The 15,421-nt window shown below is 48.9% G+C and overlaps 1 protein-coding gene across 8 annotated transcripts in view; it reads left to right on the plus strand.

Moving 5' to 3' along the window:
- Nucleotides 1-15,421, plus strand: part of TNIK (TRAF2 and NCK interacting kinase) — a 313,379-nt gene that overhangs the window by 78,081 nt on the left and 219,877 nt on the right. The gene's annotated exons all lie outside the window — the stretch shown is intronic.

Consider the following 15,421-nt stretch of genomic DNA (forward strand, 5'->3'; position numbering starts at 1 on the left):
GGTTCATCCAACATTAATGTAATGTAGATTGTAAGCCCTCGCGAGCAGGGCCCTCTTTTCTTCTGGACCAGTCTGTAACTCGTCGTGTTCATGCTTAGCGCAATTGTCTGTATTATGTATGTACGTACGTATACCCCTTATCATATGTACAGCGCCATGAAATGAATGGCGCTTTAATAATAAATAATAATTTATATGGCCCTATGTTTTAACTTCAATTCGATGATTTGAGAATGAATAGGCTTAAAAGGCTTAGGCCTGTATTACCCCAACAGATTATCTGACCAATATCTCTCCAATCAGACCAATAGTTGGCAGTTGTAGGCAATCTGACCAATAATTGGTCAGAAAGTCTGTTCAATAATCTGTTGGTTTAATACAGGCCTAAATGATAAAAATATATTTACTAGTGTGATTAAATATAAGTTGAAACAGACAAATCACATACAAAGTAGTAAAAGTAAATAATCATCACTGACCTACCCAAACAATATGGGGTGAGACTCTGGTCGTAGCACATGGCCGACACCGCAGGGTGTTACAACAGATGAGGATAAATTGATTGAATTGATATCCTTATCTGGATGAAGTTCCTCAATGGAGTGCCAATTAAATGCCTGTATGTGCCAGGATTATACCTCAGCCCCTCCTCCAGTGTGCAGGGTCTCTGAGATAACCACTTAACACAATGGGGGTTGGGTTGAGGGGTTTGTATATGTTGTCTAGCCGTCATTACACAGCATATAGCAGGTAATCTAAAAGGGAACAGAATTAAAGGAGACTGAACCAATCAGTACTTCAGTATGTGTGTAAAATGCCCTTACAACACACCCTATTAAAGTTTTTTTAAACACCTTTTCACTGGATTTAAAAAAAAATTGTTTATTGATGTTTTGAATGCGAAATTGTATACAACCTTTTCAGCCCTGGCCAGTTTTCCTTTACATTGCTGTATGAGAGCTTGTTTTTCCCAGGACAAGTTGTACTTTTTATTGGCACCATTTAATATTGCATATGATGTAGTGGGAAGCTGGAAAAAAAATTCAAATTGAGGTGGAATTGGCAATCCACCACATTTTTGGGGGTTTTGGCTTTAAGGCGTTACCTATTTTTTGGGGGGGAGGCAAAGTGATGAAAAAAATAGCATATCTGACATTTAGATTTTTTTTCCTACTATGCCGCTTGCCATATGGGATAAATATTTTTAGATTATAATAGTACATGCATTTTGGGATGTGATAGTGTAAATGATCTTTATTTTTTTAATTGTTTATTTTTATTATGGAGAAAGGGGCTGATTTGAATTTTTTTAGATATATTTTTTTTAAACTTTTTTTCCCCCCACACTTCTATTCATATTAAGGGACTTTAATATGCAGTCTTGAGATTGCTTGTCCCTTTTATTGCAATTAATTAATATTGCAGTGTAAGGTAGTTGCACTACTTTACTGGAGCACTGCCACCTGCAGAGCTCAATAGGAACTACCGCTCTATTAACCTGGAACTCTTCAGAAAGATCTAGGCTATTAGAAAGAATGAGCGGCTTCCCGGATCTCTGAGCCGGAAAGCCACCTACGTTGCATCTGTGGGTTAAATGTCTGTGATCTGCATTATTGAAGAATGCAGACATTAGCCCCAGGGCTGTGCTGTTTAAAATCGCTGGGCGCCATGTATAAAAATGTGACCAGCACCGTACATGTACAACGTTGGTCAGGAGGGGGTTAAGCAGCTTTCTAAATAGTCCTAATTCTAATTTTCTTTAGGTTTTAGATAGGAGAGCACATACAAGGAATCACTGGAAAAAGACAGCAGTATCCTAGACACACCAATCCAGCATGTGTTACTGGGAAGGATAATTCCATATGAGAAAAGTTTGAAGCCTAAAATAGTACAGCATGCCGCAAAACATAATAGATCCCATGATAGGTCAATAGGGTGCATAGGGTGCTGTTGACATCCATCGTTAGACGGATCCGTCACAGTTTTGTGACTTCTGTTATAAGTGGAAGCCAGAATGCAGATTTGAGCAGACCCTTTAGCTACTATTTGTATTTCACGTCAATCTATCACTTTGGAATAAAACACATGCTGCCGACTCCAGTTCAGTAATTTGTATCTCTCCCCCATTCCTTCTCATTGCGCCCACAAACTGGCTGTGGAATGCCATGAGAAGGTTCCAGAGTGTTGCTGTTTAATGGAGAGGGCTCTGTTTGCATTAGAAAGCTGGTTTGCAGGGGTAAATGGGTGAGTATGGCGATACAAATCACTGATCTGGAGTCAGCGGCAGGTTTTCTGTACATGTACTGCTGTACCTAATACTGCTTGTCCGAGGTGACAGATTCCCTTTAAATTACTGCCACTGAACATATTTTCATTCAGCTGTTTCCATGGAAACTGTTCTTTCGCTTGGATTTGATTGTCTGAAAATTCATTGATATCATCTTGTCAATGGGAAGTTCAAGCTGATAAGCATCACGACTTTGCCACAAGCAGATGGGCTTCGCAGGTTTAACTGAAAGACAAATAAGACAATCTCATTCATAATAATTATGTGGAAATGTATAATGGTCACTTACTATTTTAGTGAGTGAAATCAGTACTTATTTGTCCATTGTTTTTTTCCCCCTTTTTTTTTTAAATCTATTTTAAAGGGCATCTGTCAGCAGTTTTGTACCTATGAAACTGGCTGACCTGTTTTTTGTTGCATGTGTTGGACGCACGTTCATATGTGATGACGTTTTCACTCTCTGGTCCTTTCAATCAAAGTAGAAAAGTCGCAGCAGCTGCAAAAGAGAGCAGAGCCTCTAATTTCAGACAAGTATGTCCACTCCAGGAAACGCGCTCGGTGTGGGAACTTGATTTCCCATTATGGTCACTGATACTTTCACAGGGATCATTCTAATGCTGTGTGGTACTATGAAAGGAGCAGGGTCCATAAAAGAAAATCCCTGTATAGTAAGGGTATTATTAAGTACTGATTGGTTCTGTCCCCTTTAATTCGGTTTAATACTCTGTGTAATAGTTTACAAGTTTTCCTTGTAATGAAGTGGGTTAGAAATGGTACCCAACCCCCATTGTGCTCATAAGAATACATTCCTGAGTGATCTCAGAGACATGTGTGATGCACACGGGAGGAGAGGCTGATGAGAATAAGTGTGATCTGGCTAAGGCTGGTTTCACATCGGCGGTGCGGGAAAATTTTCGGGTGCGTTGCGGGAACACACGTGATTTATCCGCGCGAGTGCAAAACATTGTAATGTGTTTTGCACTCGCGTGAGAAAAATCACGCATGTTTGGTACCCAAACCCGAACTTCTTCACAGAAGTTCGGACTTGGGATCGGTGTTCTGTAGATTGTATTATTTTCCCTTATAACATGGTTATAAGGGAAAATATTAGCATTCTGAATACAGAATGCATAGTAAAATGGCGCTGGAGGGGTTAAAAAAATAATAATAATTTAACTCACCTTAATCCACTTGATCGCGTAGCCGGCATCTCCTTCTGTCTTCATCTTAGCTGTGTGCAGTAACAGGACCTGTGGTGATGTCACTCCGGTCATCACATGATCTTTTACCATGGTGATGGACCATGTGATGACCGGAGTGACGTCACCACAGGTCCTGTTAATGTACACAGCTAAGATGAAGAAAGAAGGAGATGCCGGCTGCGCGATCAAGTGGATTAAGGTGAGTTAAATTTTTTTCAAACATTTTTTTAACCCCTCCAGCGCTATTTTACTATGCATTCTGTATTCAGAATGCTATTTTCTCGCCCAATTTCCTTGGGGGACACAGAAGACCTTGGGTATAGCTCATCTCCCTAGGAGGCGTGACACTAAGTGAAAACTGTTAAGCCCCTCCTCCATCAGCTATACCCTCAGCCTGGAGAGAGAGACTGCCAGTTTTTGCTTAGTGTCCAAGGAGGCAAGACACTCCCTGCTACTGCAGGGCTGTTTTCTCCTTGTTTAAATTTTGATTTTTACTTTTTCTTTTCTTTTTGTTCCAGATCATCAGGGACAACAGAGTCGCACTAGACCTCTCTGTTTCTCCCGGGGTTGAGCTGCGCCAGTGCCGGGCTCCCGCACTGCTGCCTCCCCCACAGAAGACAAGGTGGATCAGGGCAGCCCAGCTCCCCTACATCCCGCCAGCGCAAGGGTCGCCCGCACGCCAAGTCCCTCTCCCAGCGTCCTGCCACTACGGTGCCAGTAGCTGAAGGGGCGACCCTGCTGGAATGGACCGAGGGTGAAGACGACTATGGTGAGAGAGTGGCTTCTCCAGCCCTACGTCCCCCACCCCCCACCCTGGTCTCCTGCGTGCCTGACCCCCCATACTTGGACCCTTCGGTCACTGCTGGACCTAGGCTGGCCCCTGGGGTGCTGCGGGGCGACATTCCACTCCCTGCTCCCTCCCCTCCCTTCTGGCCCTCATGGGACATTTTAGCAGCAGAATGCTGCAAATAGGCAGCCACATCGCCTCCCTTCACATATCAGCGTCCCTCCTGGAACGCTGTGCTCACATCCTCACGGGCACCCGGTCTCAGGGTCCCCCATCCCCTCACCGATGCGCTGCTCTGGACCGGGGGCCTTTTCCTGACGGCAGTGCTGCTTGGGCGACCGCACCTCCGGCGCTTCTTCCCGGCCTGCTGGGCCGCACCTCCGAGCTGGGCCGCACTTCCTCCCGGCCCCCGACTGTTCCGGCCTGCGGGGTAGACTCCCGCGGCCGGCATTGGCTTGAGCACGATGCTCCAACGATTCCGGCCGGCCGTCGGCGACTTCCGGCCGGCCGGGCGCCGTAAATTTTGGTCCAGGCTTCGGCCTACTGGGCCGCATTCCGGCGCTCCACCCGGGCCCCTGACTTCCGGTCCGCGGGGTGGGCTTCCGCGGCCGGTTTGTCCAGGCAGTCCGCTCCGGTTTCCTGTGCGGCCCCGGTCAGCCGGGTGCCGCAGAAAATTTAGGCCCCGGCTTCACGGCCTGCTAGGCCGCAAACTTCCGGCCTCTGTTGGAGGGGGCGGGAACTTCTCCGGGCGCGAATTCTTCCCGCCTGGAGGTTCCCCGCCCCCAGGGGATCACGGCGCCGCCTCCTCCTCCCTTCCACGTTGGTGGCTGTTAACCCTTCGGGTACCGGCCCCCGTGCTTCTGTTTGTTTTGCTCGGCTGATGGGCCTATATGGCTGGCGCGCCCCCCCCTCTACTTCTATGCTGGGCACCTGTATGGTGGCACTTCTTTCTGCCTCAGTGAGGCTATTTTTTATTTGGGAATGCTGCACTCATTGGATTCGTTGCCGGTCTTGTGCATGTCCTCCTTCCATAGGTGGACTCTGCACTCTCGCCAGATACGGTGTTGGTCTGGTGCACGACCCCCCTTCCATAGGGGACCGCTGCATTTTCACTGGATTCACTACCGGCCATGTGCGTGATTCCTTTCCATAGGCGAAATCGCTGCTCTCACTGGATTTGATACCGGCCATGTGCATGACCCCCTTCCATAGGCGGAATGCTGCACTCACTGGATTCGCTGCCGGTCTTGTGCATGACCCCTTTCCATAGGCGGAATGCTGCACTCACTGGATTCGCTGCCGGTCTTGTGCATGACCCCCTTCCATAGGCGGAATGCTGCACTCACTGGATTCGCTGCCGGTCTTGTGCATGACCCCCTTCCATAGGCGGAATGCTGCACTCACTGGATTCGCTGCCGGTCTTGTGCATGACCCCCTTCCATAGGCGGAATGCTGCACTCACTGGATTCGCTGCCGGTCTTGTGCATGACCCCCTTCCATAGGCGGAATGCTGCACTCACTGGATTCGCTGCCGGTCTTGTGCATGACCCCCTTCCAGGGGCGGAATGCTGCACTCACTGGATTCGCTGCCGGTCTTGTGCATGACCCCCTTCCTCTAGGCGGAATACTGCACTTCATTGGTTATGGTGCTGGGCAGCCGGCCATGTGCATTACCCCCTTCCATAGGCGGTATGCTGCATTCTCATTGGATTCGCTGCCGGCCTTGGGCATGCCTTCTTCCCTCAAGCGCCATGCATACACCCTCACTGACTGGGGTCGTTCTCTCGCTGATAAGTTGCTGGCCGCGTGCAGGACCCCCTTCCATGGTGGGATGCTTGCAACTCACTAAATCCACTGCCGGCCATATACATGTTCCCCCTTCCGTGGGCGGTGTACGGCACTCTTACTGGATTCGCTGCCGGCCATGGACATGTCTCCTTTCCTCAGGCAACATACACACACTCTCACTGACTGTGTTTGTTCTCTCGCCAGTGTGCTGCTGGCCAGGTGCCTGACCCCCATCCATGGCGGGGTGCTCGCATTCTCCCTGGTTGCAATACTGGCCATGGGCATGGCTCCCCCTTCTGGGCAGCATACTGCACTCTCACCAGATACGTTGCTGGCCTCTAAGATGGGTGAAATGCTTGCACTCCCATTGGATACGGTGCTGGCCTTGTGCGTGACCACCCCTCATTCCATGGGTGGACTTTTTGTACGCTCACAGGACTCACACCTGTCCTTGTATGTGCTGTGCTGGACTTGTACTTGTCCCCATTCATTGGCGAAGTAGTTGTACTCTCACAAAATTCGGTGTTTGGTGGATTATTGCACACTCACTTAATGTTAGGATTACCCTGTGCATGTCCCCTTTTCACTAGGTGGACGTCCTGCTGGATGCGGTGTGGCCATGTGCATGGCCCTCTTCTGGGCGGAATATGGTATGTCTTCCTTCTCTGAAGTAGGTGCTGGTCTTGGGCATCACCCCCTTGTTGGGCGGGCTTTGCACGCTTGCTGCCCGCACTGTTTGCCAAGTACATTGCCCTCTCTTCTGGGCAGACTGCTTGCGCTCCGTCGCATGCCATACTAGTCTTGTGTGTGTCCCCCCTTCCGGTTGCACTTTGCACTTCTGTGGGGCTCTGTGGCTGGCCCTCCTTGCTGTATGACTATTTCGCAGTGGGCGGACACTCTTGGGGGCTGCTACTCTGTGCGTTGTTGGGCCGTGTATGCCTTCTCCTTCCGTAGGTGGGTTGGCTTTCTCACTGCTTATGGGGCTGCTTGTACGTATGCCTCCATTCTTCCTGCGACTTGTCGTTTTTCTCTTGGGATACGGTGATTGCCGCCGGCCTGGCACTCTTCTCTGAGGAGATCTTTCTGTTCACCTGGCCTGGATGGGCTCTATTGTTCTCTACTGCAGCGAGCTGGGTGGTATCCGTTCTCTGTTCGGAGGGTATATTTGGTGTTTCCGTTGTGACGGTATCCACCATATTCGTTGGCCCTTCCGTCTGGGGAGTGTTTGTGGTTCCTGGATGCGTACCCATTAGTTACCCTGTGGCGTTGCTTCCCAGCGCAAGCGGTCACATGGTCGAGAGTGCTGTCTCCAGCGTCCCTCGCAGTCTACGTTGGCTCTGGCCGGATTACGGTTCCCTCGCCTGTTGCCATTCCTCCTCTTGGATGCGTTTTGGTTTGAGTCCTTCCTGTTGGCACCCTCCGTGCTTCAGTTTGTTTTGCTACCAGGTTCTAGCCGCTCTTTTTGAGCAGGTCGCCCAACTTCTCTTGGTTGCTCGATTACCGAGGTCAGGGACCTCCACTTTCGATTCGTTAGGGTATTCGCCTTCTGCGAATTGGTGAGCCGGACATCTCGGAGTAGCGGAGTTCTGCTTTTTGAGCGGTCCTGTGGCTTCCCTGTTGCCCACTCCTCCTTGCGGTTGGAGGGTGTCATCCGTCTTCTCGGCTATTTTTTCTCTCGACGGCTCTGTTTTGGCTTCTCCTGGGTCAGTTTCACTCCGATGTGGCTTCTGCCCCGGCCAGGCTTCAGGGGCTGTTCCTTCACTGCCCTCCCCCCTGGGGAGACCATGGTTGTTCATATGGATGGTCCCGGTGTTCCTTATGACCTCGTACTGTCTCCATTGTTCACACTGGGTGTACTAGCTGTGTGCCTATTACCGGGTTTGCCGCATTCTGTCCTCCCGCTGGGTGCAGATTACTTTTACCATTCTGGGCGCTGGTCCTGCTTGGACTTTACCTTCTCGGTAACCTGGCGTGCCTACTTTCTTCTGTCAAGATTACCCTTCAAGCCCCCTCTTCGGGTCTGTAGAACACCTTCCTGTGGTGGCTACAACGACAAGGACTTTAGCCTGACTTGTCCTGGAGTCTGTTGGAAACTGGCCGGGTCCCTTTCGGTTCCTTCCGTTTGTCCATCTGCTCCCCCACTCCGCGTGGATTCGGGACGGCGTTGCTCGGGGGCCGACGGGACCAGTTTTCCCAACCTTTTTGCCGTGTCACTGATTTGCGCTTACTCGCATTGGATTTCCTCCCGTCTGCCCAGACGAGTCCAGCGAGCACACTAGTGTTCGCTCCCGGCCGTGCTTCGTCCAGGTTCTGTTGTCTGACTTAGGGTCTTCCCTGGGGTTCTTTAGGAAGCTGGGCATTCACCCAATTCTGCCTTTCTCTTCCCGTGATTCGGTCTTCTCCAGTCTGGCCTGGACCTGCGACTGGGACTCTGTTACTTGAAGTGTCTGCAGTTTTTTGCTTGGACATCTCCGACTCTTGTCGACGCTCGGTCTCTTGTTTCCAGGAGGTCCGCGCCAAGGTTCACGGCTCCTGGGTGCTTTCCTCCGCTTAACCACATGGCTATTGCTGTGGTTACTGCTCAAGGGCAGGGCTCTGTTTTTTTTTGGTGTCACCGTTCATTTCGCCAGAGCGGTTGGTGCCTCCGGGGCTGGAGGCATGGGCTTCAGCCATGTCATTGTGCAGGGTGGCCACGGTCTTCCTTGCACTCTTTCCCAGGTTTTCCTGGGTGCGTACTCTGGCTTCGGCGGCGGTTGCTGCCTTGGGCCGCCTGGTTTTTGCAGGTGGCATTTCCTTGCTGCCTTCGGGTGCTTCGCCTTGGTGCTGTGGTCCCTCCCCTCTTGGACTGCTTTTGAACGTCCCAAGGTCTTCTGTGTCCCCCAAGGAAATTGGGCGAGAAAACGAGATTTTTGTATAACTTACCAGTAAAATCTCTTTCTCGCTCTTTCCTTGGGGGACACAGCACCCACCCATTCATTGGTTTTTTTCTACACGGTTTCCGAGTTTTGTTTACCCGTTGGGTAGTTGGCTTGTTGTTTCCACTGGTTGGACTTTGCCTTTTCTCACTACTTGGACACGCAACTGGCAGTCTCTCTCTCCAGGCTGAGGGTATAGCTGATGGAGGAGGGGCTTAACAGTTTTCACTTAGTGTCACGCCTCCTAGGGAGATGAGCTATACCCAAGGTCTTCTGTGTCCCCCAAGGAAAGAGCGAGAAAGAGATTTTACTGGTAAGTTATACAAAAATCTCGTTATTTTCCCTTTATAACCATGTTATAAGGGAAAATAATAATGATCGGGTCTCCATCCTGATTGTCTCCTAGCAACCGTGCATGAAAATCGCACCGCATCCGCACTTGCTAGTGGATGCTTGAGATTTTCACGCAACCGCATTTATTTCGATTGGGCCTGCGTTACGTGAAAAACGTAATATAGAGCATGCTGAGATTTTCATGCAACGCACAAGTGATGTGTGAAAATCACCGCTCATGTGAACAGCCCCATAGAAATGAATGGGTCGGGATTCAGTGCGGGTGCAATGCGTTCAACTCGCGCATCGCATCCGCGCGGAATACTCGCCCGTGTGAAAGGGGCCTAAGGGTACTTTCACACTGCATGCTGCAGTATTTTCTCCGGCCAAATACTTTAAAAGGGACGGAACGGAAGACATCCTGATGCATAGTGAACGGATTGCTTTCCATTCAGAATGCATCAGGACAAAACTGATGAGTTTTTTTTCCAGTATTGAGCCCCTATGACGGAACTCAATACTGGAAAACTTTAACCGTAGTGTGAAAGTACCCTTATTGGGATTCGACCAGGCACTTCATCCTAGGTAGGATGTAAGTATTGTTTGCATTATCTCTTTTATACCCTGGGGTGTCGGTCGTGTGTTATAACGTGGTAGACAGCCATGTGCTGTAGCATGGCCGACCGGTTTCCTACCCCATATTTAGGCTAGTAATAATTATTTACTTTTTACTATTCTGTATGTTAATTCTCCGTTTTATCTCATATTTAATCACTTAGAAAATATATTTATTCACTAAGACTGGGTAAGCTTATTCATTCTCAAATCACGTTACGTTACAATCACTCTCCCGTATGGAGCGTGTTTCCAGCAGTAGACGCGCTCGTCTGAAATGATATGATTGTAGATTCTATCAGACATATTTTTTCAGAACAGGCCTGTTAAATACTTGCTTTTTTGTAGTATCTTTTCTCTTTAATTAAGTCCTTAAACTCTACTGCAGCATCCTGAGGGGTGTAGCTAGATAAAGGCTCATGGGCCCTGGTGCAAGAGTTCAGCTTGGACCCCCCCCCCCCCCTTCAATCAGCGCTGGTGCACCTAGCTTTTCTGCTGCCCGAGGCAAAAATGTAACCCCGTCCCATGCCAAATTCTCAACCTAACACCTTTTCTCCAGTCCTACTGTTAAAGGGGTTGTCCTCTTTTTACTACTGATGACCTATCCTCAAGATAGGTAATCAATATCAGATCAGCCGGAGTCCTCCAGCACCCCTGACAATCAGCTGTTTAAAGAGAGGGCAGCATTCATATGAGAGCTGCTTTCTCTGCTCTGTTCACCTGCTCGCTGTAGCATCTGCAGTGATGAGCAGGTAAACAGAGCAGAGAAGGCAGCGCTCGTATAGTTAAAAAAAACTGACAACCCCTTCAAAGACATACTTGGAAAACATTACATTACTACAGAACATACAGGATCATACAGTGCCACATATGTACCTCTTACATCCAGTGATTTCTCTTCTCTGATGTAGACATTCTCTTTCCTCTTCTTCTCTTGTCAGACCAGACCGCCATGGTGACTTCTTTAGTCGTGCCTCGTCTCTGCAAAGTTTAACAAACAGACATCTTACTTTCCAACTTTTCCATCATCCTCACACCGTCTCAACACCCCATCCTGCCACCCCCAATACTATGCTCACTGTGCTTCCCAATACTTTCCTGCAGAAACAGTCCCCCTGAAAATACTGGTACCAGACAGATAGGGTTGTTTTTGTGCTGACGCACTTTTATATTGTGCGCTAGTACAACAAATACCCCCTTCCTTTCAGATTAGACCAACATATAAAAGCCTAATTGAGTTCATCCCCATCTCAGACCAAACCCCCTTTAGACCTCTATGTCAGACCCCATATAAGACCTCCATGTAAGACCCCGACCCAATATCCGACCTCAAATAAGACCCCCATTAGACCTCCAGACCCCCATATAAGACCCCTAGTAGACCTTCAGACCCCCATATAAGACCTCTAGTAGACCTTCAGACCCCCATATCAGACCTCAGACCAGACCTCCAAAGCCCCATTACACCTCAGACCAGATCTCCAGACCCCCATTAGACCTCCAGACCCCAATATATCTATGGCCCCCCAATCAGACCCCCAGTCAAACCTCCAGACTAGGGTTTCACCGGATATCGAATTTTCAATACCCAATCAATACTTTTAGACCGATACGATACCGGGATTTGATATTTTCCGACACTATGCACTCCATGTTCTCCTCAACAGCACAGTGGAGAAGGAGGGAGTCTCTCCCTCCCCACTGTGACGCGGCTGCTGCTGCCACCAATGAAAAGAGAGAGGAGGGGCTGTGATCACTGTGCTACCAATTAATATAATTTACCACTAAATACAAATGTATGCTCGCGTGCCAGTTGTATCATATACCCGGAACCTGGCCTCAATGACAGGGTGCATCTAAGGGTTTAATAACCGCAGGTAAGTAAAATAAATAAAAACACCAAAATATTAAAAGTTTAAGTCACCCCCTTTCCCAATTTACATATAAAAATATAAACACAATAAAAAAAGCCGAACAGTTAAAATATTAAGAAAAAATTTCCTGTGCGGTGAACACCTTCACACACAAAAAACAAACAAAAAAAACCACGTAATTTTCCATTTTTTTAGTCACCTTGTCCCCCCCAAAAATAGGATAGTTCTAATATGGGCCGGACATTCCATAAAATGTGGAATGCACGCTGCTTTTTTGGTGTTTTTATTTTTTTCAACCCTACTCCAGACCCCCCAGTCAGACCTACAGACCCCCCCCATTAGACCTATCCAGACCCGCCCCTATTAGACCTCTCCAGACCCGCCCCTATTAGACCTCTCCAGACCCCCCCTCAGTCAGATCTCTCAAGACCCCCCCTCAGTCAGACCTCTGCAGACCCCCCCAGTCAGACCTCTCTATCAGACCTATTCAGACTGTAAAATAATAAAGTAACTTACCTTTCATGCCGCCACTCTCCCTGTCCTGGCTGTCTTCTCTTCTTAGGGCCCGCGCTGCAGTCACATGACCTCCTGCAGCATCAGGTCAGAGTGCGCTCTGTACGTCCTGACGCTGCAGGCAGCCAGGACACAGCAGCGCCGGCCCTGAGAAGAGCGAGCAGGAGGAGGGGTAGGTACTGTACAGCGCTTCTCTCCCCCTCCTCCTGCAGACTAGTGAGCGCTCACTAGTATTCCCTTTATAGGATGCACTGTATCTTATAAAGGGAAAAGTACAGTACCACTGGCAAGGGGGGCCCTCTGGGTCCCCCTGGCTTAGAAGTCCGGTCGCAACTGTGACCCCTATAGTTACGCCAGTGAGCATCCTCGTCAGCAAATGCAGACTCTTCAGTAATTTTTGTATTTTTTAGTTCCAACCTATTCCTAAATCTGTGTAACCACCCTTTACTTGTAGTAAATGGCTTGATGTCACAGATTTTAGGGTATTCCCTGCTAAAAGGGTAAATTACTCTTACCGGTAATTGGATTTTCCAATAGCCTCCACAACGGCATTCACAGGAGGGTGTCCCCGCCTCCAGGACAGGAAACAACGAGGAAGCACAGGATTTAAGGAGCCTCCTCCCCTTACCTTACCAGTCAATAAGAGAGGACACAGAAGTGATGCATAACAAATTATATATTATAGTAAACAAATTACATCATTCATTTACATTTAAAGCTTGGGAGGGAACCCAATGCCGTTGTGGAGGCTATTGGAAAATCCAATTACCGGTAAGAGTAATTTACCCTTTTCCCCGGCGCCTCCACAACGGCATTCACAGGAGGATTAACAGAGTAATCAATATTAGGGGGGGGCCACACTAGATAGGACCTCACGACCAAAGGACAAGTCCTGATCCCTTACTACATCTAGCTTATAGTGCCGAAAAAAAGTCATAGGGTTGGCCCATGTGGCGGCCCTGCAGATCTGTTCCAGAGGGACTGCCTTTGTTTCTGCCCAGGATGAGGCTACTGCCCTTGTAGAATGAGCTTTTAGTACCTCCGGCGGCTGACAGTTCTTGGTAACATAGGCAGAGGATATTATGTTCCTAATCCACCTAGCTATGGTTGACTTGCTAGCCGCTTGCCCCTTATTAGGGCCCTGGAATTGTAAAAAGAGATGGTCCGATTTTCTAAGCGGTTTAGTGGCCTGAAGGTAAGAAAGGACTGATCTCCTGACATCCAGATTATGGAGAGTATCTTCCGAATCATTAGAAGGAGACTGAAAAAAAGAGGGTAGGGAGACTTCCTGCTCACGATGAAATCTGGATACCACCTTTGGGAGAAAGGCTGGACAGTGCCTGAGGATTATACGATCATCCAGAATTGTAAGATAGGGAGGCTTGCAAGAGAAAGCTTGAATTTCCCCCACTCTTCTGGCAGAGGTTATGGCAACTAAAAAAACCGTCTTCATGGTGAGGAGCCTTAGAGGGATCTCATCAATTGGCTCAAACGGAGGAGTAGTGAGGGCAGAAAGAACCAGGCCCAAATCCCAGGGAGGAACCACTGGACGAGGGAGGATCGAAGTTCTTCCTGCCCCCCTCAAAAACCGCTTGATCAGAGGGGAATCTGCTAGTTTTACGTCCAGGAAGGCGCTGAGCGCGGAAATCTGAACCTTCAGAGTTGATGGACGGAGGCCTTTTTCTAGCCCCGCTTGCAGGAACTGGAGGACCTGAGGAACATCAGGAGAATCTACACTTCCCAAGAAGGACAAAAAGGCATTCCAGGTTCTCAGGTAGATCCGGGAAGTTACCGGTTTCCGGCTTTTGAGCATCGTGGAGATGACTGCGTCCGACAGACCCTTCTGTTTTAGCAGGAGGCGTTCAGATTCCAGGCCGTCAAACTGAGTTGATTTACACTGGGGTGATTTATTGGTCCCTGGTGGAGTAGGTCCGGGATTGATGGCAGTGTCCAATAAACACCGGCTGACAGTCTGAGCAGGAGTGGAAACCAAGCCCTTCTTGGCCAGAAGGGGGCCACCATAATTACGTGGACCCCTTCTTCCTGAGCCTTTACCAGGACCCTTGAAATGAGGCTGAATGGAGGGAAGGCATAAAGGAGCTGTCTTGGCCACGGCCTGGAGAGGGCGTCTAGCCATACCGGGCGATCCATTTGCGAGAGGGAACAGAACTTTCTGACCTGCTTGTTGCTTTTGGTGGCGAACAGATCTAACACTGGGGTCCCCCACATTCGGCAGATCTGGCTGAAGACGCGGTGATTTAAAGACCATTCGGCCTCCCTTAAGAGGTGTCGACTGAGATAATCGGCCACCACATTTTTTTCCCCCTTGATATGCACCGCTGAAAGGGACAGAAGGTTTCTTTCTGCCCAACAAAAAATGCCCTTTGACACTTCCGCCAGTGAGCGACTTCTGGTTCCCCCCTGTTTGTTTATGTACGCCACGACTGTAGTGTTGTCTGTTAATATTCTTACGTGTCTTGGAGAGGGAATTTTGTAAAGGGAAAGGAGAACTCTGTGGACAGCTGACAGCTCTCTTAAATTTGAGGAGGCGTCCTGCATGTCTCTTCCCCAGGATCCTTGAACTACCGCTCCTGAAGAGTGACCTCCCCACCCTGAGTTGCTGGCGTCTGTTGTAATGACCATGACATCTCTTGGGCGCCAGTGAACTCCTATGCTCAGGTTCCCTTTTACTCTCCACCAGGTTAGTGACTGTTTTACCTGTCTGGGAACGTGAACCTTTCTGTCTAGAGACTAGTTCTTTCCGTCCCATGAAGATAGGAGAAAGGTCTGAAGGACTCTTGTGTGACTCTGGGCCCACCTTACTGACGAGATTGCGGCTGTTAGCAGTCCCAGTACCGCCATGATGTCTCTTATCGAGGACCGATCTTTGCTGGAAAAAAGAGACACTGTCTGGATTAAGTGAGACTGTTTGTCTTGAGGAAGAAAGGACATTAGACGCCTTGAGTCCAACAGCACCCCTAAAAACACTTTTTCCTGACTGGGGATAAGGTCTGATTTTTTGGGATTTATTATCCACCCTAGAGTTGTAAGACAGTCCTGGATTTGTTTGAGGCGTGAATGTAGAAGTTGGCGCGACTCCGCAAACA

Source organism: Bufo gargarizans, chromosome 4 (assembly GCF_014858855.1).
Source record: "Bufo gargarizans isolate SCDJY-AF-19 chromosome 4, ASM1485885v1, whole genome shotgun sequence".
Taxonomy (NCBI): domain Eukaryota; kingdom Metazoa; phylum Chordata; class Amphibia; order Anura; family Bufonidae; genus Bufo; species Bufo gargarizans.